Here is a 14,108-nt window from a genome sequence, read left to right as displayed (position 1 = left end):
ACACCAGACCGGGGCAACATCTAAAGTTAACAGAGTCTTGGAACTCAGATGCTAACAAGACCCTTCGCTCGGACGTTCATAATTTGATGAAACGTCACCTAGTCTACCTCTGCTCCACCTAGGGATGAAAAGGTGACATCAGGGAGGCCATACCAGGTATTAAAGAAAATTCATGCGAATCATGGATTTGGACCACGCAGCGGCATTGGGCCCACACTCCCTACCCAAACAGATTCATCAGGGCCAAGGGGCTGGGGCTGCGGCACAAGACCCAGAGGCAGTTCATTAATGAGGCTGTGAGCAATTAACTAGTTAAGAGGTGCCCGACTGGCAGGTGTGGGGACTGAACTGGAGCCCTGGTGCTGATCTCCCCACCTCACTTCCTGTTGTCCAGCAAAGCTGTCCCACCTGTCATGGAGTGGGGTCCTCAGCACCTGCTCCAGTTCTGGGAGCTGCCTGACTCGTGACCATTTCTCTGTGATAATGCTGTCCTCACATGGACTCCACTCCATGCACCTGGCCAAAGGAGCTTCCTTCGGTCCCGCGAAAGAGTTGTCTCTGAACCTGAGCCCTGAGCCAGGTCCTGGCATCTGCTCCCGGATGCTGACGCCCAGGGCTCTGACCCCAGGGCTCCCAGGTCAGGGGAGGAACAGAGGCCACCTGGACTGGACAGGAACAGAGGACAGAGAAGGAGAGAGAGAGCTCTGTGGGTAGCAACCCGGACTAAACTAAGTTACTGGAATTAAGACTTATTCTATGCATCTGCTCTCCCACAACATGGCGCTGAGAAGGGAGAGACGGCTTCTACACAGCTGCCTCCAGTTCAACCAATAAACAGCAGGACCTGCTCCTGATTGGAGGAGAGCAGAGTACTCGGCGTGTGGGTAGCAGAGTTGGGATTGGTGGAAGAGGACTATAAAGGAGGAGAGAGACAACATGCACCAGGAACATCTAAGGGGAACATCTATCTGAAGGAACACCTGTGCAGCCCCCGAGAGAGCCGGCCGGCGGTGTGCCGCTCCCCCGCGGAAGTGGGCAAAGTGGCTAGGGGGAACCGCCCTTCCACGGAGTTGGAAGGGACAGTAGCCAACCCGGGAAGAACCAGCAGCAAACCCGGGGAGGGCAGAGCAGACAAAAGAACAGCGCAGGGTCCTGTGTCGTTCCTCCACGAAGAGGGGGAGCGACATAGTGGTGCCGTGACTCGGATGTGAAGCCTAGGCAGAGCTTAGTGTCGTTCCTCCACGAAGAGGGGGAGCGACATAATGGTGCCGTGACTCGGATGTGAAGCCTAGGCAGGGTTTAGTGTCGTTCCTCCACGAAGAAGGGAGCGACAGAGCTCCAAATCAGGCTCGGGGCTCCAACAGTGGAGGGACAGAGAGACAAGGAGAAGGGGCAAGGACAAAGGAAAGGCCAGTGGGGTCACAGGAAGGAGCCAGCTCCCACACGGCCCAGGACCCACAGACGGCTGACAGCTCCCAGATCCCCGCCCAGGCAGCTAATCGCTTCTAAGGACCCAGCCCTACCCAGCAGCCAGGGGAGTCTGGTGCTGTTCCGGTGCTTCCTTGGAGGCAGGTGCTCCTGTCACTCACACCCCCTTGACAGAGCCAGAAACAGAGCCCCAGGGGGTGGGAAACCAAGACAGTGCCAGCCTTGGGCACTGCAGCCAGGACTCAGCCCAGGCCCTGGGTGCAGCTCCAAGCTGCCTCCTCCAGGCTCCCAGCGCTCCCCTCCCCGTGTGTGAGCACAGGTGCCCGAACCCACACTGAGGCAATCATGTTTCTCCATCCACAAATTTATGACCTAATGGATTTCTCTTAAACTCATAAATCAGTTAACTTGCAGGCACAGAGGCAGTAGTGCAGGGCAATGCATGGGCACCAACAGAGGCAACGAGGTTCTTCCCAGGCAGCAGCTGCTCCCCGGGGATGGAGGAGCCACGGGGTCCTGTCCTTGGGGCATGAGGATGAGGGACATTCAACACCTCTTCTGGAAGGGCGAGGATTCTGAAGATGGGGTTTGGAGTCCTTCTCATGGTGGTTGATCGTTTCTCCTGGGGGCAGCCAGAGAAGCCACAGGGTCCTGTCTGGGGGCAGCGAGCACGAGGTACATTCAACACCTCTTCAGGAAGGGCGAGGATACTGAGCTGGGCGTCTCGGAGTCCATCTTCCCGTGGATGCTCGTGGTGACCTGGGGGCAGGGAGAGAAGCTCGGGGTCCTGTCCTTGGGGCAGCGAGGAAGAAGGACACTCTACTTCTGGAGGCCACTAGGGCAAGGATTCTGAGGCTGGAAGTCTTGGAGTCCATCTTCCCGGGGAAGATGGGGAGACCTGGGTCACCAGAGACATAGCTCTGCCCCAGCATCTGCCGTGTAGATGCTTTGGTCGCCCCAGGGCCCTCTTGAATTAGAGAGGTCAGAGAGCTGGGGCAGGGACAAGCTGACAAGGGGAGAACACGGGCCCTGTCATGCCATGGCCTGGTCCCTGGTTCCTGTCCTGTGACACCCCAGGGTACTTTGGTGACAAGGCCACAGACCAGCAGAGAGGTGGCAGGTGCCTCAGCCAAGCCAGAGGAGATGCCCACCCTGGGGCTCAGCCCCCCGAGGACAGACACGGGGAGGCAGTGCTGGCAGCACAGAGCTGCAGCGATGCCAGCGCCCCTCCCAGGGCCCAGCACAGCCCTGGCTGCTGGCCTGGTCTACAGCTCACGGCAGGGACCTCCGAGCCCGGCAGCCACAGACGGGTCCCCTCTCTCACGTGCTCACCGACGTCGGGCACCGTGAAGGACCTTGTGTGCTAGACTCATGGGGCCACTGTGGCCCTCAGAGACACCATCTCCCAGGGGGAACGGTGAGGCTCCAAGGACTGAAGGGCCCGACTCGAAGGTCAGGGCTCTCAGGAGGGACGGGACCCGGACGTGTGAGTCTCAGAGGAGCAGATGCACTCACCTCCATCCGCACCCATGGGAATGGGCTAGGGGCCTACGGCACAGAGCCACGGCCTGCAGGAAGGACAGAAATGCCCAGGACACGGTCTCCCTGCACCTGGCAGGCCCCCCCGCCCCGCCTGCCCCGAGTCTGCGCTCCCTTGTCCAGGTGGGAGCTGCTGCATCTCCCATGGAGACCCCGGGGCAGTCTGTCTGTCCTGAGGATGGGATGGTGGTGAGGATGCTCCTAGGCGCTCGGCCACACTGCCTGGCCCAGTGCTGGGGCAGAGGGCAAGGACGAGCAGTGCCGAGACCTCGGCTCCACGTCTCAGGAGAGGAACCCCCGGCTGCTGCAGAGATGGGGCCTGTCAGGAGCTGCCGCGGCCTCTCCCCTCCTTAGACCCTGGTACAGAGCTGCACACAGCCAGCGCCCACGCGGGATGGCTCATGCTGATGGAGCCTCCAGCACCTGCAGGGGTGAAGCCCAAGCCCCTCTGCACTCTCCCCTGACCAAGGAGGGCCATGGGCATCAGTGTGAGTCCTTCCCCCTCCCCTATGCACCTGCTCCATTCCTGCACACAGATGCAAAGCCAATGGACACCCTGGCTGTCTGGGTGACCCCACCCCGCTGTGGGTGAGTCCCTTACCACCAAGAGGTCCTTCCACAGGAAGTCTTCTTGCTGGTGCAGATCAGGTTTCTGGGGCTTCTTTGGGTCTTGAATCTTGGAGAGCCACCACAGACAGGCCAGCAGAGCCCCTGTGAACAGGACAGAAGGGCCCGCACTGCCATGGCCCCTCCCCTGCACACAGAGGCACCACAGCTGAGTCCCCTGCAGGCTGAATTCCCAGTGAAAACCCTTTCTCCCGCCCCCGTGCAGACAGCACCTGTCCCACCTGACAGCCTTCTCAGCTCGGGCCCCAGGAGCCGCCATGGACACCTCCTGCCCCGCTCTGCTCAGGGACGCGGGAGCCGCTGGGGACACAGAGGGCTTGGGGGACAGCAGGCAGTCCCTCCCCGGGAAGTCCCCATCCAGGATGCGGTTCTGGCCTCGGGATTCTTCTCCCTCTCCCGGGGCTCCCAGGAAGGGAGACGAGTGATGCACAAATGAAAATGCAACAACAGAAATCAAATGAACAGAAATCAAAACACAAAAATGAACAAACTCACTCTGCTCCCATCACCAACAGAAAACATGAACTGTATCCACTACACCAGACCAACAACGGAGACTGTTCTAGTGGAATAAAATGTTAAATGAGAAAACACAAAATGATTATGAATGGTGGTTGGAAACAAAATAAAATAGAAAAAGTACAAAGTAATCAAAAATGGAAAAAGAAAAAACAAATTTGACCCAACAGGAGCTGCAGGATCCAATTCTTCCTCCGGATTCCTCTCCCTCTCCAGGGCTCCCCCAGGAAGGGTCAGCAGGGCTGACGTCTGGGAGACCCCGAGCCAGCAGCTGACACAGATCAGCTCTCAGGGCTCAGACTACTTGAGCACAAACGAAGATGAAACAAACAGAAATCAAATGAACAGAAATCAGAACACAAAATGCACAAAGTCAGTTCACATCGCCACAGAAAACATGAACTAAATGAACTCAACTGGACTAACAACTGAGACTAACACTATCGAAACAGTTAAAAGTGAGAAAACACAAATAAATCAGTAATAAAGCATACAGAAAAAAATCCCAAGAACCTGAACTGTATAACAAGAAAGCAAACAGCCTCACAGTCTTATTTAAAAAAAAGGGGGGGGGGGTAAAAAAGAGAAAAAAACTCAAAGTGAAAAAACGGAAACCCAGTAATGGGAGAAAATATAAAGAAAAACCACAAACAAGAGGAAAGCCAAGGAAAAAAATGAAGAAAAAATCCAAATAAGAAATGAAATATCCAAGGAAAATCAATCAGAAAGGGAAAAAAGAATATGAATGCTGGAAGAAAAAAATAAACAAAATAGAAAAAAAAGAACAAAATAATCAAAAGAGAAAAAGACAAAACAAATTGGACCAAAACAACAGCACTTTGAAGAACAAAAACCAAACAAGGGAAACACAGGCAGCTGTTCCCAGCCCCAGGTCCCCGGGACAGCACTTCCTGGGCAAATGACAGAACCCAGGCCCAGCCAAGGCTTTGTGCAGGCAGCGGGCATGACGTCACAATGGTGCCCTCTGATGTCAGAGCAGGAAACCGCAGCAGGTGCTGCCCTCTGCTGGTTTGCACAGGAACCTTTCCACTTGAGTGAGACAAAGACTGCACAATCCTTTCTTAGGTTGTGATATTAGTGTTTTGAGAAATTAAACCCTGTAGGGTATTTCGAAACCTTTTCATTTCTAGTCTTAACATCTTTCATAATTTTGCCTTTTGCAGACTCAGTGTATCCACTCCTTTCTCTTCACCCCCTGAATGATCGCCTCAAACCATGGTGCAGCGTCACTGGCATCGCGACGCTACATCAAATGTTCTGTCACTCAAGTCAGCGGTGCTGTGACGGAGCTGTAAAGCCACGGCTCTCGGGGCCTGCGTCCCGTACCAGTGTCTGTTCACGTCCCAGCTGCTCCACTTCTTTTTTAAAGGGATTCATTTATTTATTCAAAGGCAGATGGAGAAGGACAGAGAGAGGGAGACAGAGAAGGTCCCCATGTTAGCACCACAAACTGTGCACAGCAGGAGCCACAGCAAACATGACTGACCTGGGCCATCCCACAGCCTACCTGTGTGCAACCTGGTGGGAAACCTTTCCTACAGACTCCAGGGTCAACAAAGAGTCACAGAACCTAGATCCTAAGAGACTTCTGTTTGGACATTTATAATTCAATTAAACATCACCCAGCCACCTCTTTCTACCTCCTGGAGGAAGAATAAGGACCCCATGGGAAGCATTATCAGGTGCTAAAAAAATTCATGGTAATGGAGTCTTCAGAACCTGCTCCTGATACATGAATCTTTTTTATTTTATAATGGGCTTCTCAAGTAAATGCCATGCGCTGTCGCTAGCCTAAGGAATCCCATACTTTCACAGGTGGAGCTGTCTCCTTCCACACTGAGCCCCTGGGCCCAGGTCTGGCAGCTGCTCCCGGGTGCTGACGCCCAGGCTCTGCCCCAGCTGCTCCCTGGGTGGGGCAGGAATCAGCAGCCACCTGGGCCTGGGAGGAACCGCTCACTGGGGAGGGGCCTGGCTCTTCATCTCGGCCTCAGTTTCCCTGTTTGTGAAGGAGGGGCCAATGCCCACAGCCCAGGTCTGCAGGGGTGGGGCTGAGGCTGTGAATGCAAGCTGAGCCTGAGGCAGAGGCCCAGCTCCACAGGAGCCAGTGGGGGAGGGGTGGGCACCCAGCACCAAGACAGCCTAGGTCCAGGCTCACCTGTGCTCCTCACGCCTGTGGACTCTGGGGCTCTGAGTCCCCAGCAGCGCGGCTCTGTGCAGTGGGAATCACCTGGCCGAGTCTCAGACACTGCACGTGGAAAGGTTCTTGGCCAAACCAACCCCAGCCTCTCCCAGCCAGGGGTTCTGGGGGCACCTGCAGAGGGCGGGGGCGTGTCTGAGCACATGCAGCCACTGGGGCCATAGACCCTGGGGCCTGGTGCTGCCACAACTTCTCCTGTGCCCAGAGAAGCCCCGACAGCTCTGTGGTATCTGAAGATCTCAACCTCAGCACCACAACTTTGCACACAGCACAAACCACAGCAAACTCAAGGGAGCAGGTCCGGCCCGTGGGCTGGCAGTTTGCAACCTGGTGTGTGCAAACTTCTCCTAAGACGGCAGGGGGACTCCTGCCTGCTCCTGGTGTCCCAGATGTCTGGGGAGATCCCAGCACGGCCTCTGTCCTGAGGACTCCTCAGATGTCTCATCCACTGCTGGGAGCTTCGCAGCCATAACCTCACTCACTCTGGCCCCAGCCCTGGGCGGCAGGGTGACCACCACCATCTCAGGGAGGGGGCCACGGGTAAGGTCAGTGTGGGATGTGGGACACCCAGGAGAGGCAGGACTGCTGACCTGGGGTGGAGCCAAGAGGTCAGCAAAGGGAAGATGGCCACAGTAGGCACTGGGGCTTCCCTGTGTCAGGAGAACAAGAGGGAACTCTGGGAGGTGCAGGTGCTCCCGGCCTGGCTGCTCCTGGGTCTCCCTGAGGACAGAGAAGGTGAGAGAGAGCCCCAAATCAGGCTCGGGGCCTCCAACAGGGGAGAGACAGAGAGTCAAGGACAAGGGGCAAGGACAAAGGAAAGGCCTGGGGGGCACAGGAAGGAGCCACCTCCCCCAATTCCCTGGACCCACAGACGGCTGACAGCTTCCAGAACCTCGCCCAGGCTGGTGATGGCACCTAAGGACTCAGCACTACCCAGCAGCCAAGGGAGGTGGGAACTATTCTGGGTGCTTTTCGCGGCAGCCACATTGCAACCAGAGGCTCCTATTGCTCACACCCCCTTGACAGAGATGGAATCAGAGGCCAAGGGGCAGGGACACCAAGGTGGGCAGCAGCGGGCAGTGGAGCCAGGACTCAGCCCAGGCCCTGGACCCGGTGTGGCTCAAGCTGCCTCCTCCAGGCTCCCAGTGCTCTGATCCCCGTGTGAGGCCACAGGTGCCCAAAACCAACACTAAGTCCTTCATGTTTTTCCATTCACAATTTATTGATCTCATGGGTTTCTGTTAACTCATAAATCTGTTAACTCTAGGCAGAGAGGCAGTAGTGCAGGGCAATCCATGGGCACCAACAGAGGCAACTAAGTTCTTCCCAGGCAGCAGCTGCTCCCCTGGGATGGAGGAGCCAAGGGATCCAGTCCTTGGGGCAGCGAGGATGAGGGACCTTCGACTCCTCTACTGGAAGGGCGAGGATTCTGAAGCTGGGCGTCTCGGAGTCCATCTTCCCATGGAAGATCGTGGTGACCTGGGGGCACCAGAGACACAGCTGAGCTGCAGCATCTGCCGTGTAGACCCGTTGGTGGCCCCAGGACCCTCCTGGAGTTGAGAGGTCAGAGGGCTTGGCCAGGGACAAGCTTACATGCGAGTAATGTGGCCTTGTCATGACATAACCTGGTCCCTGGTTCCTGTCGCTGTGGGGGAGTCCCTTACCACCAAGAGGTCCTTCAACAGGAAGTCTTCTTGCTGGTGCAGATCATGTTTCTGGGCTTCTTTGGATCCTAAACCTTGTAGAGCCACCCGGACTGGGCAGTAGTTACCTGTGCAGGGGAGAGAGGGGCCTGCACTGCCACCACCCCTCCCCTGCAGACATGGGAGACCCCAACAGAGTCCCCCGCAGGCAGAACCTCGCAGTAACAACCCTTTCTCCCACCCCCGTGCAGACAGCACCTGTCCCACCTGACAGCCTTCTCAGCTCATCCAGGAGCTGCCATGGACACCTCCTGCCCCGCTCTGCTGAGGGACGCGGGAGCCACTGGGGACACAGAGGGCTTGGGGGACCGCAGTCAGTCCCGCCCCAGGAAGTCCCCATCCAGGATGCGATTCTGGCCTCGGGATTCTTCTCCCTCTCCCGGGGCTCCCAGGAAGGGAGACGAGTGGTGCACAAATGAAAATGCAACAACAGAAATCAAATGAACAGAAATCAAAACACAAAAATGAACAAACTCACTCTGCTCCCATCACCAACAGAAAACATGAACTGTATCCACTACACCACACCAACAACGGAGACTGTTCTATGGAATAAAATGTTAAATGAGAAAACACAAAATGAACATGAATGGTGGCAGGAAACAAAATATAATAGAAAAAGTACAAAGCAATCAAAAATGGAAAAAGAAAAACAAATTTGACCAAACAGGAGCCGCAGGATGCGATTCTTCCTCCGGATTCCTCTCCCTCTCCAGGGCTCCCCCAGGAAGGGTCAGCAGGGCTGACGTCTGGGAGACCCCGAGCCAGCAGCTGACACAGATCAGCTCTCACAGCTCTGACTCCTTGAGCACAAACGAACATGAAACAAATAGAAATCAAATGAACAGAACTCAAAACACAAAATGGACAAACTCAGCTCACATCACCAACAGAAAACATGGACTAAATGAACTCAACTAGACTCACAACTGAGACTAACCCTGTGGAACCAGCTAAAAGAGAAAACACAAATAAATGAGTAATAAAGCATAAAGAAAAAAATCCCAAGAACCTGAACTATATAACAAGTAATGCAGATGGTCTCACGGTCTTATTTTAAAAAAAGGAATAAAAAAGAGAAAAAAAAACACATTGTGAAAAAATAGAAACCCAACAATGGGAGAAAATATAAAGAACAACCACCAACATGAGGAAAGCCAATGAAAAAGTGACAAGAAATCCAAATAAATGAAATGTCCTAGGAAAATCAATAAGAAAGCAACAAGAGACTATAAATGTTGGAGGAAAAAAATAAACAAAATAAATAAGAAAACAAAATAATCAAAATGGAAAAAGAAAAAACAAATTTGACTAAAACAGCAGCAGGAGGAACATAAACCAAACAAGGGAAACACAGGCAGCTGTTCCCAGCCCCGGGTCACCGGGACAGCCCTTCCTGGGCCAATGACAGAACCCAGGCCAAGCCAAGGCTTTGTGCTGGCAGCGGGCATAACGTCACAATGGCGCCCTCTGATGTCAGAGCAGGAAACCGCAGCAGGTGCTGCCCTCTGCTGGTTTGCACAGGAACCTTTCCACTTGAGTGAGACAAAGACTGCACAATCCTTTCTTAGGTTGAAGAGAGTGATATTAGTTTTTTGAGAAATTAAACCCTGTAGGATATTTCAAACCTTTTCATTTCTGGTCTTAGCATCTTCCATAATTTTGCCTTTTGCAGACTCAATGTATCCACTCCTTTCTCTTCAACCCCTGAATGATCGCCTCAAACCATGGTGCAGCGTCACTGGCATCGCGACGCCACATCAAATGTTCTGTCACCCAAGTCAGCAGTGCTGTGACGGAGCTGTAAAGCCACGGCTCACGGGGCCTGCGTCCCGTACCAGTGTCTGTTCACGTCCCAGCTGCTCACTTCTCTGTTTGTTTAAAAGGATTTATATATTTATTCGAAGGCAAATAGATGGAGAGGGCAGAGAGGGAGACAGAGGAGACAGAAATGTCAGCACCACTAACTCTGTACACAAAACCCACAGCAAACAGAACTGACCTGGCCCAGCCCACAGGACACAGTGTGCAACCTGCTGGGGAAACCTCTCCTACAGAGCCTGCAGGTGTGGTGGACTGAGAAGGCAGGGCCAAGATGGCCACGGGCAACAGGCTGTGATTGGACGGCTTCAGAAACTGCCTGGCACAGGCTGTGATTGGTTAGGGCATAGACCGCCCCTTGACCGGATTGGCTGGCTTGGCTATATAAGCTGTTGTAGCAACTGAAATAAACGAGTCTGCAGGCTGCCTCTCTCAGGCCTGCTTTCACCCGACTCCCGGGGTCTGTGTGGTGACTCCACGCCCTCTTGCCCCCACTGCGCTCTCCCTCCCAGAAACGAATCCACTGCAACATGCAGGGGGGGGGGCTCCTGCAAGATCTGGTGTCCCGGATATCGGGGGAGACCCCTGTTAGGAAACTGGCCCAGTTGGCCGCATGGCCCAGCTACCTGAGCCAGGCTCCACCCCCATCCTAATGGGATTGGCTGCTCCTGCTTCTCTGCCCGCCCTCAGGCAAAGTTTTAAAAGGGCCTGTTCCTGAACACGTGTTCTCTTGCCCCTTCTCTCCTGCTCTCTCTCAGTTGCTCTCTAGCCTCCTCCTCTGGTCTCTTGACTCTGCTCTCCACTCTCCGCTCTCCTCTCTCCTCTTCTCTGCTCTATCTTCTCTCTTTGCTAGCTCCCCTCCTCTCTGTTTCTCTCTCTTAGACTCTCTTTCTCTCTTTTTTCCTTCGCCACCCCTTCACTCCGGTCTGTAGGGTGTTCCCAATAAACCCTTTCCCTTACTCCGGTGTCCGGTGTGCTTTGCGACGGCTAACATTAAGATATAACAACCCCAGCACAGCCTCTGTCTGCCCTGAGGACTCGCCTATGGGCTCGTCCACTGCTGGGAGCTTCGCAGCCATAACCTCACTCACTCTGGCCCCAGCCCTGGGAGGCAGGATGACCACCACCATATTCCAGCGTGGGGGCTGTGGGTCAGGTCAATATGGGATGTGGGACACGCAGAGAGCCAGAAGTCCTGGGCTGGGGCACAGCCGAGAGGTCAGCAAAGGGAAGACGGCCACAGTAGGCACTGGGGCTTCCCTGTGTCAGGAGAACAAGAGGGAACTCTGGGAGGTGCTTTGTGCAGGCAGCGGGCATAATGTCACAATGGTGCCTTCTGATGTCAGAGCAGGAAACAGCCGGTGCTGCCCTCTGCTGGTTTGCACAGGAACCTTTCCACTTTAAAAAAAAAAAAAAGAAAAGAGAAATTCTTTCTCAGGTTGAAGAGTGTGATTTTAGTGTTTTGAAATTAAACCCTGTAGAATATTTTGAAACCTTTTCATTTCTAGTCTTAGCATCGTTCATAATTTTGCCTTTTGCAGACTCAATGTATCCACTCTTTCTCTTCAACCCCTGAATGACCGCCTCAAACCATGGTGCATCGTCACTGGCATCGCGACGCTACATCAAATGTTCTGTCACTCAAGTCAGCGGTGCTGTGACGGAGCTGTAAAGCCACGGCTCACGGGGCCTGCGTCCCGTACCAGTGTCTGTTCACGTCCCAGCTGCTCACTTCTCTGTTTCTTTAAAAGGATTTATATATTTATTCGAAGGCAAATAGATGGAGAGGGCAGAGAGGGAGACAGAGGAGACAGAAATGTCAGCACCACTAACTCTGTACACAAAACCCACAGCAAACAGAACTGACCTGGGCCATCCCACAGGCCACAGTGTGCAACCTGCTGGGGAAACCTCTCCTACAGAGCCTGCAGGTGTGGTGGACTGAGAAGGCAGGGCCAAGATGGCCGCGGGCAACAGGCTGTGATTGGATGGCTTCAGAAACTGCCTGGCTACAGGCTGTGATTGGTTAGGGCATAGACCGCCCCTTGAGCAGATTGGCTGCCTTGGCTATATAAGCTGTTGTAGCACCTGAAATAAACGAGTCTGCAGGCTGCCTGCCTCAGGCCTGCTTTCACCCGACTCTTGGAGTCTGTGGTGACTCTGCACCTCTTGCCCCCACTGCGCTCTCCCTCTCAGAAACGAATCCACTGCAACACACAGCGGGGGCTCCTGCAGTTCCTGGTGTCCCGGATCTCAGGGGAGACCCCAGCACAGTCTCTGTCTGCCCTGAGAACTCGCCTATGGGCTCATCCACTGCTGGGAACTTCGCAGCCATAACCTCACTCACTCTGGCCCCAGCCTGGGAGGCAGGAGGACCACCACCATTTCCCAGTGTGGGGGCTGTGGGTCAGGTCAATATGGGATGTGGGACACGCAGAGAGCCAGAAGTCCTGGGCTGGGGCACAGCCGAGAGGTCAGCAAAGGGAAGACGGCCACAGTAGGCACTGGGGCTTCCCTGTGTCAGGAGAACAAGAGGGAACTCTGGGAGGTGCAGGTGCTCTCGGCCTGGCTGCTCCTGAGTCTCCCTGAGGACAAAGAAGGGGAGAGAGCCCCGAATCAGGCTCGGGGCCTCCAACACGGGAGGGACAGAGGCAGGGAGAAGGGGCAAGGACAAAGGAAAGGTCAGTGGGTGTCACAGGAAGGAGCCAGCTTCCCCACAGCCCCAGGACACACAGAGGCTGACAGCTCCCAGAACCCCGCCCAGGCTGCCCATGGCCCCTAAGGACCCAGCACCACAAAGGAGCTCAGGAGAGTTGGGAACTATTCTGGGAGCTACCCGGGGTGGAGGGCCACCCTCCAAGACAGGGGCTCCTATTGCTCATGCAAGCTTGACAAGCCTAGAAACAGAGCCCCAGGGGGTGGGAAACCAAGGTAGTAGCAGGCACTGGAGCTGGGACCCACCCAGGCCCAGGCGCAGCTCCAAGCTGCCTGTCCAGGCTCCAGCAATCTACTCCCCTTGTGTGACCACAAGTGCCCATTATGGTCACTGAGTCCTGACAATTTTCCATGCACATTTCTCGACATGACATCTGTCATAAATTACAAACCAGGCAGGGACATCCGTGAGCACCCACCCAGGGCTACAAGTTTTTCCCAGGCAGAGGCTGCTCCCGGGGGGACAGAGAAGCCATGGGGTCCAGTGCCTGGGGCAGTGAGGACGAGGCACACTCCACACGGGTCTCCAAGAGCAGCACCCACACGCCATCCAGGCGACAGATGCTGGGAGCTGACATCACCTGGTTCCTCTAGTGGGAGTCCCCGGAGCCCTCAGAGCACTGAGCCCCAGGGTGCTGGGCTCCCCACAACCCGTCATGGATGCCTCGGGCCCAGGCGTGCCCTGCGCTGAGCAGTTTCCTGCACACACGTGCGGGTGCTGGCAGAGGCCGAGGCCGCCCCTCTGGAGATGAGGACCCTGGGGTGGGGGGCAGGAGTCAGCCAGGGCGGTGCTGTGTCTGCCCCCACCCTGGAGGAGCTGCAGCCTGCCAGGGCGGGACCACACACCCACGGCCACAGCACACAGGACACACAGAAGACCTGTCCACCTCCCTCTCTCCACTGCCCGTGGCCCTGGCCCCTCCTGCCGGCCCTGGGCACAGGAGGCACAAGCACCAGGCCACCAGCTCAGCCCAGAGCGCACTCCTGGTCCTGCCCTCAGGGTGGCCCTGCACCTTGCAGACCCAGAAGGCACCCATTCTCCTGAGACCTCCCCACGTCCACGTGTGGGTGTCAGAGGGGACTGGAATTTGACAAGGCAGAACCTAACTGGGGCCTAATCAGTGTCCTGCTGCTCCTGCCCCAAGAGGACACCCTCACCCCACCCCTGCTCCTAGCAATGCCCATGCTCACAACTCATGAAATACCCACACGACTGCAAGACCCAGACGCAACCTGTCCTGGGACCCAGGTGACTCAATATACAATATTCCTAGTGCTTAACACCTGAATCTCCCCGGGGACATGCCCGGACTGCTCCTTCCAGCTCACAGCTGGTTCTAATTCCAGGGCGAGGGTGGGAGGAGCTGCCCACTACCACGCCCCATTAGTTGCAGCTGGTCAGTGGACCCCTGTGCAAGGGGCAGCTCCCAGGTCTCCGTCCACCCAGACACATGGGCCCTCTTGGTTCTCACTGTCCAGAGCAGGGATCCACAGAGGCTCTGACGACGCCTGACTGAGGTCCTTGACCCCTACCCACC

At 55.5% G+C, this 14,108-nt stretch overlaps 2 long non-coding RNA genes across 4 annotated transcripts; both read right to left on the bottom strand.

Annotated features, from left to right (window-relative positions):
* Nucleotides 1-1,760: 1,760 nt before the first annotated feature.
* On the bottom strand, nucleotides 1,761-5,155 carry LOC138843982 (uncharacterized). Of its 2 annotated transcripts, none has more exons than XR_011379252.1 (3): nucleotides 3,816-5,155; nucleotides 3,569-3,721; nucleotides 1,761-2,187 (listed from the first exon to the last, which is right to left on the bottom strand). It is a non-coding gene; the product is annotated as an uncharacterized lncRNA (long non-coding RNA). The 2 variants fall into 2 exon arrangements; XR_011379253.1 differs by having other exon boundaries at nucleotides 3,569-3,678; nucleotides 3,816-5,154.
* Nucleotides 5,156-7,517: 2,362 nt separating this feature from the next.
* LOC138843055 (uncharacterized) lies at nucleotides 7,518-11,142 on the bottom strand. 2 transcript variants are annotated; one of them, XR_011379250.1, is made up of 3 exons: nucleotides 10,037-11,142; nucleotides 7,996-9,905; nucleotides 7,518-7,810 (listed from the first exon to the last, which is right to left on the bottom strand). It is a non-coding gene; the product is annotated as an uncharacterized lncRNA (long non-coding RNA). The 2 variants fall into 2 exon arrangements; XR_517341.4 differs by having other exon boundaries at nucleotides 7,519-7,810; nucleotides 7,996-8,102; nucleotides 8,242-11,142.
* Between the last annotated feature and the right edge of the window lie 2,966 nt (nucleotides 11,143-14,108).

The sequence above is a fragment of the Oryctolagus cuniculus genome, chromosome 10 (genome assembly GCF_964237555.1).
Source record: "Oryctolagus cuniculus chromosome 10, mOryCun1.1, whole genome shotgun sequence".
Classification (NCBI taxonomy): domain Eukaryota; kingdom Metazoa; phylum Chordata; class Mammalia; order Lagomorpha; family Leporidae; genus Oryctolagus; species Oryctolagus cuniculus.
Note: the sequence above shows the minus strand (reverse complement) of the source record. Positions and strands in the feature narration are given on the sequence as shown.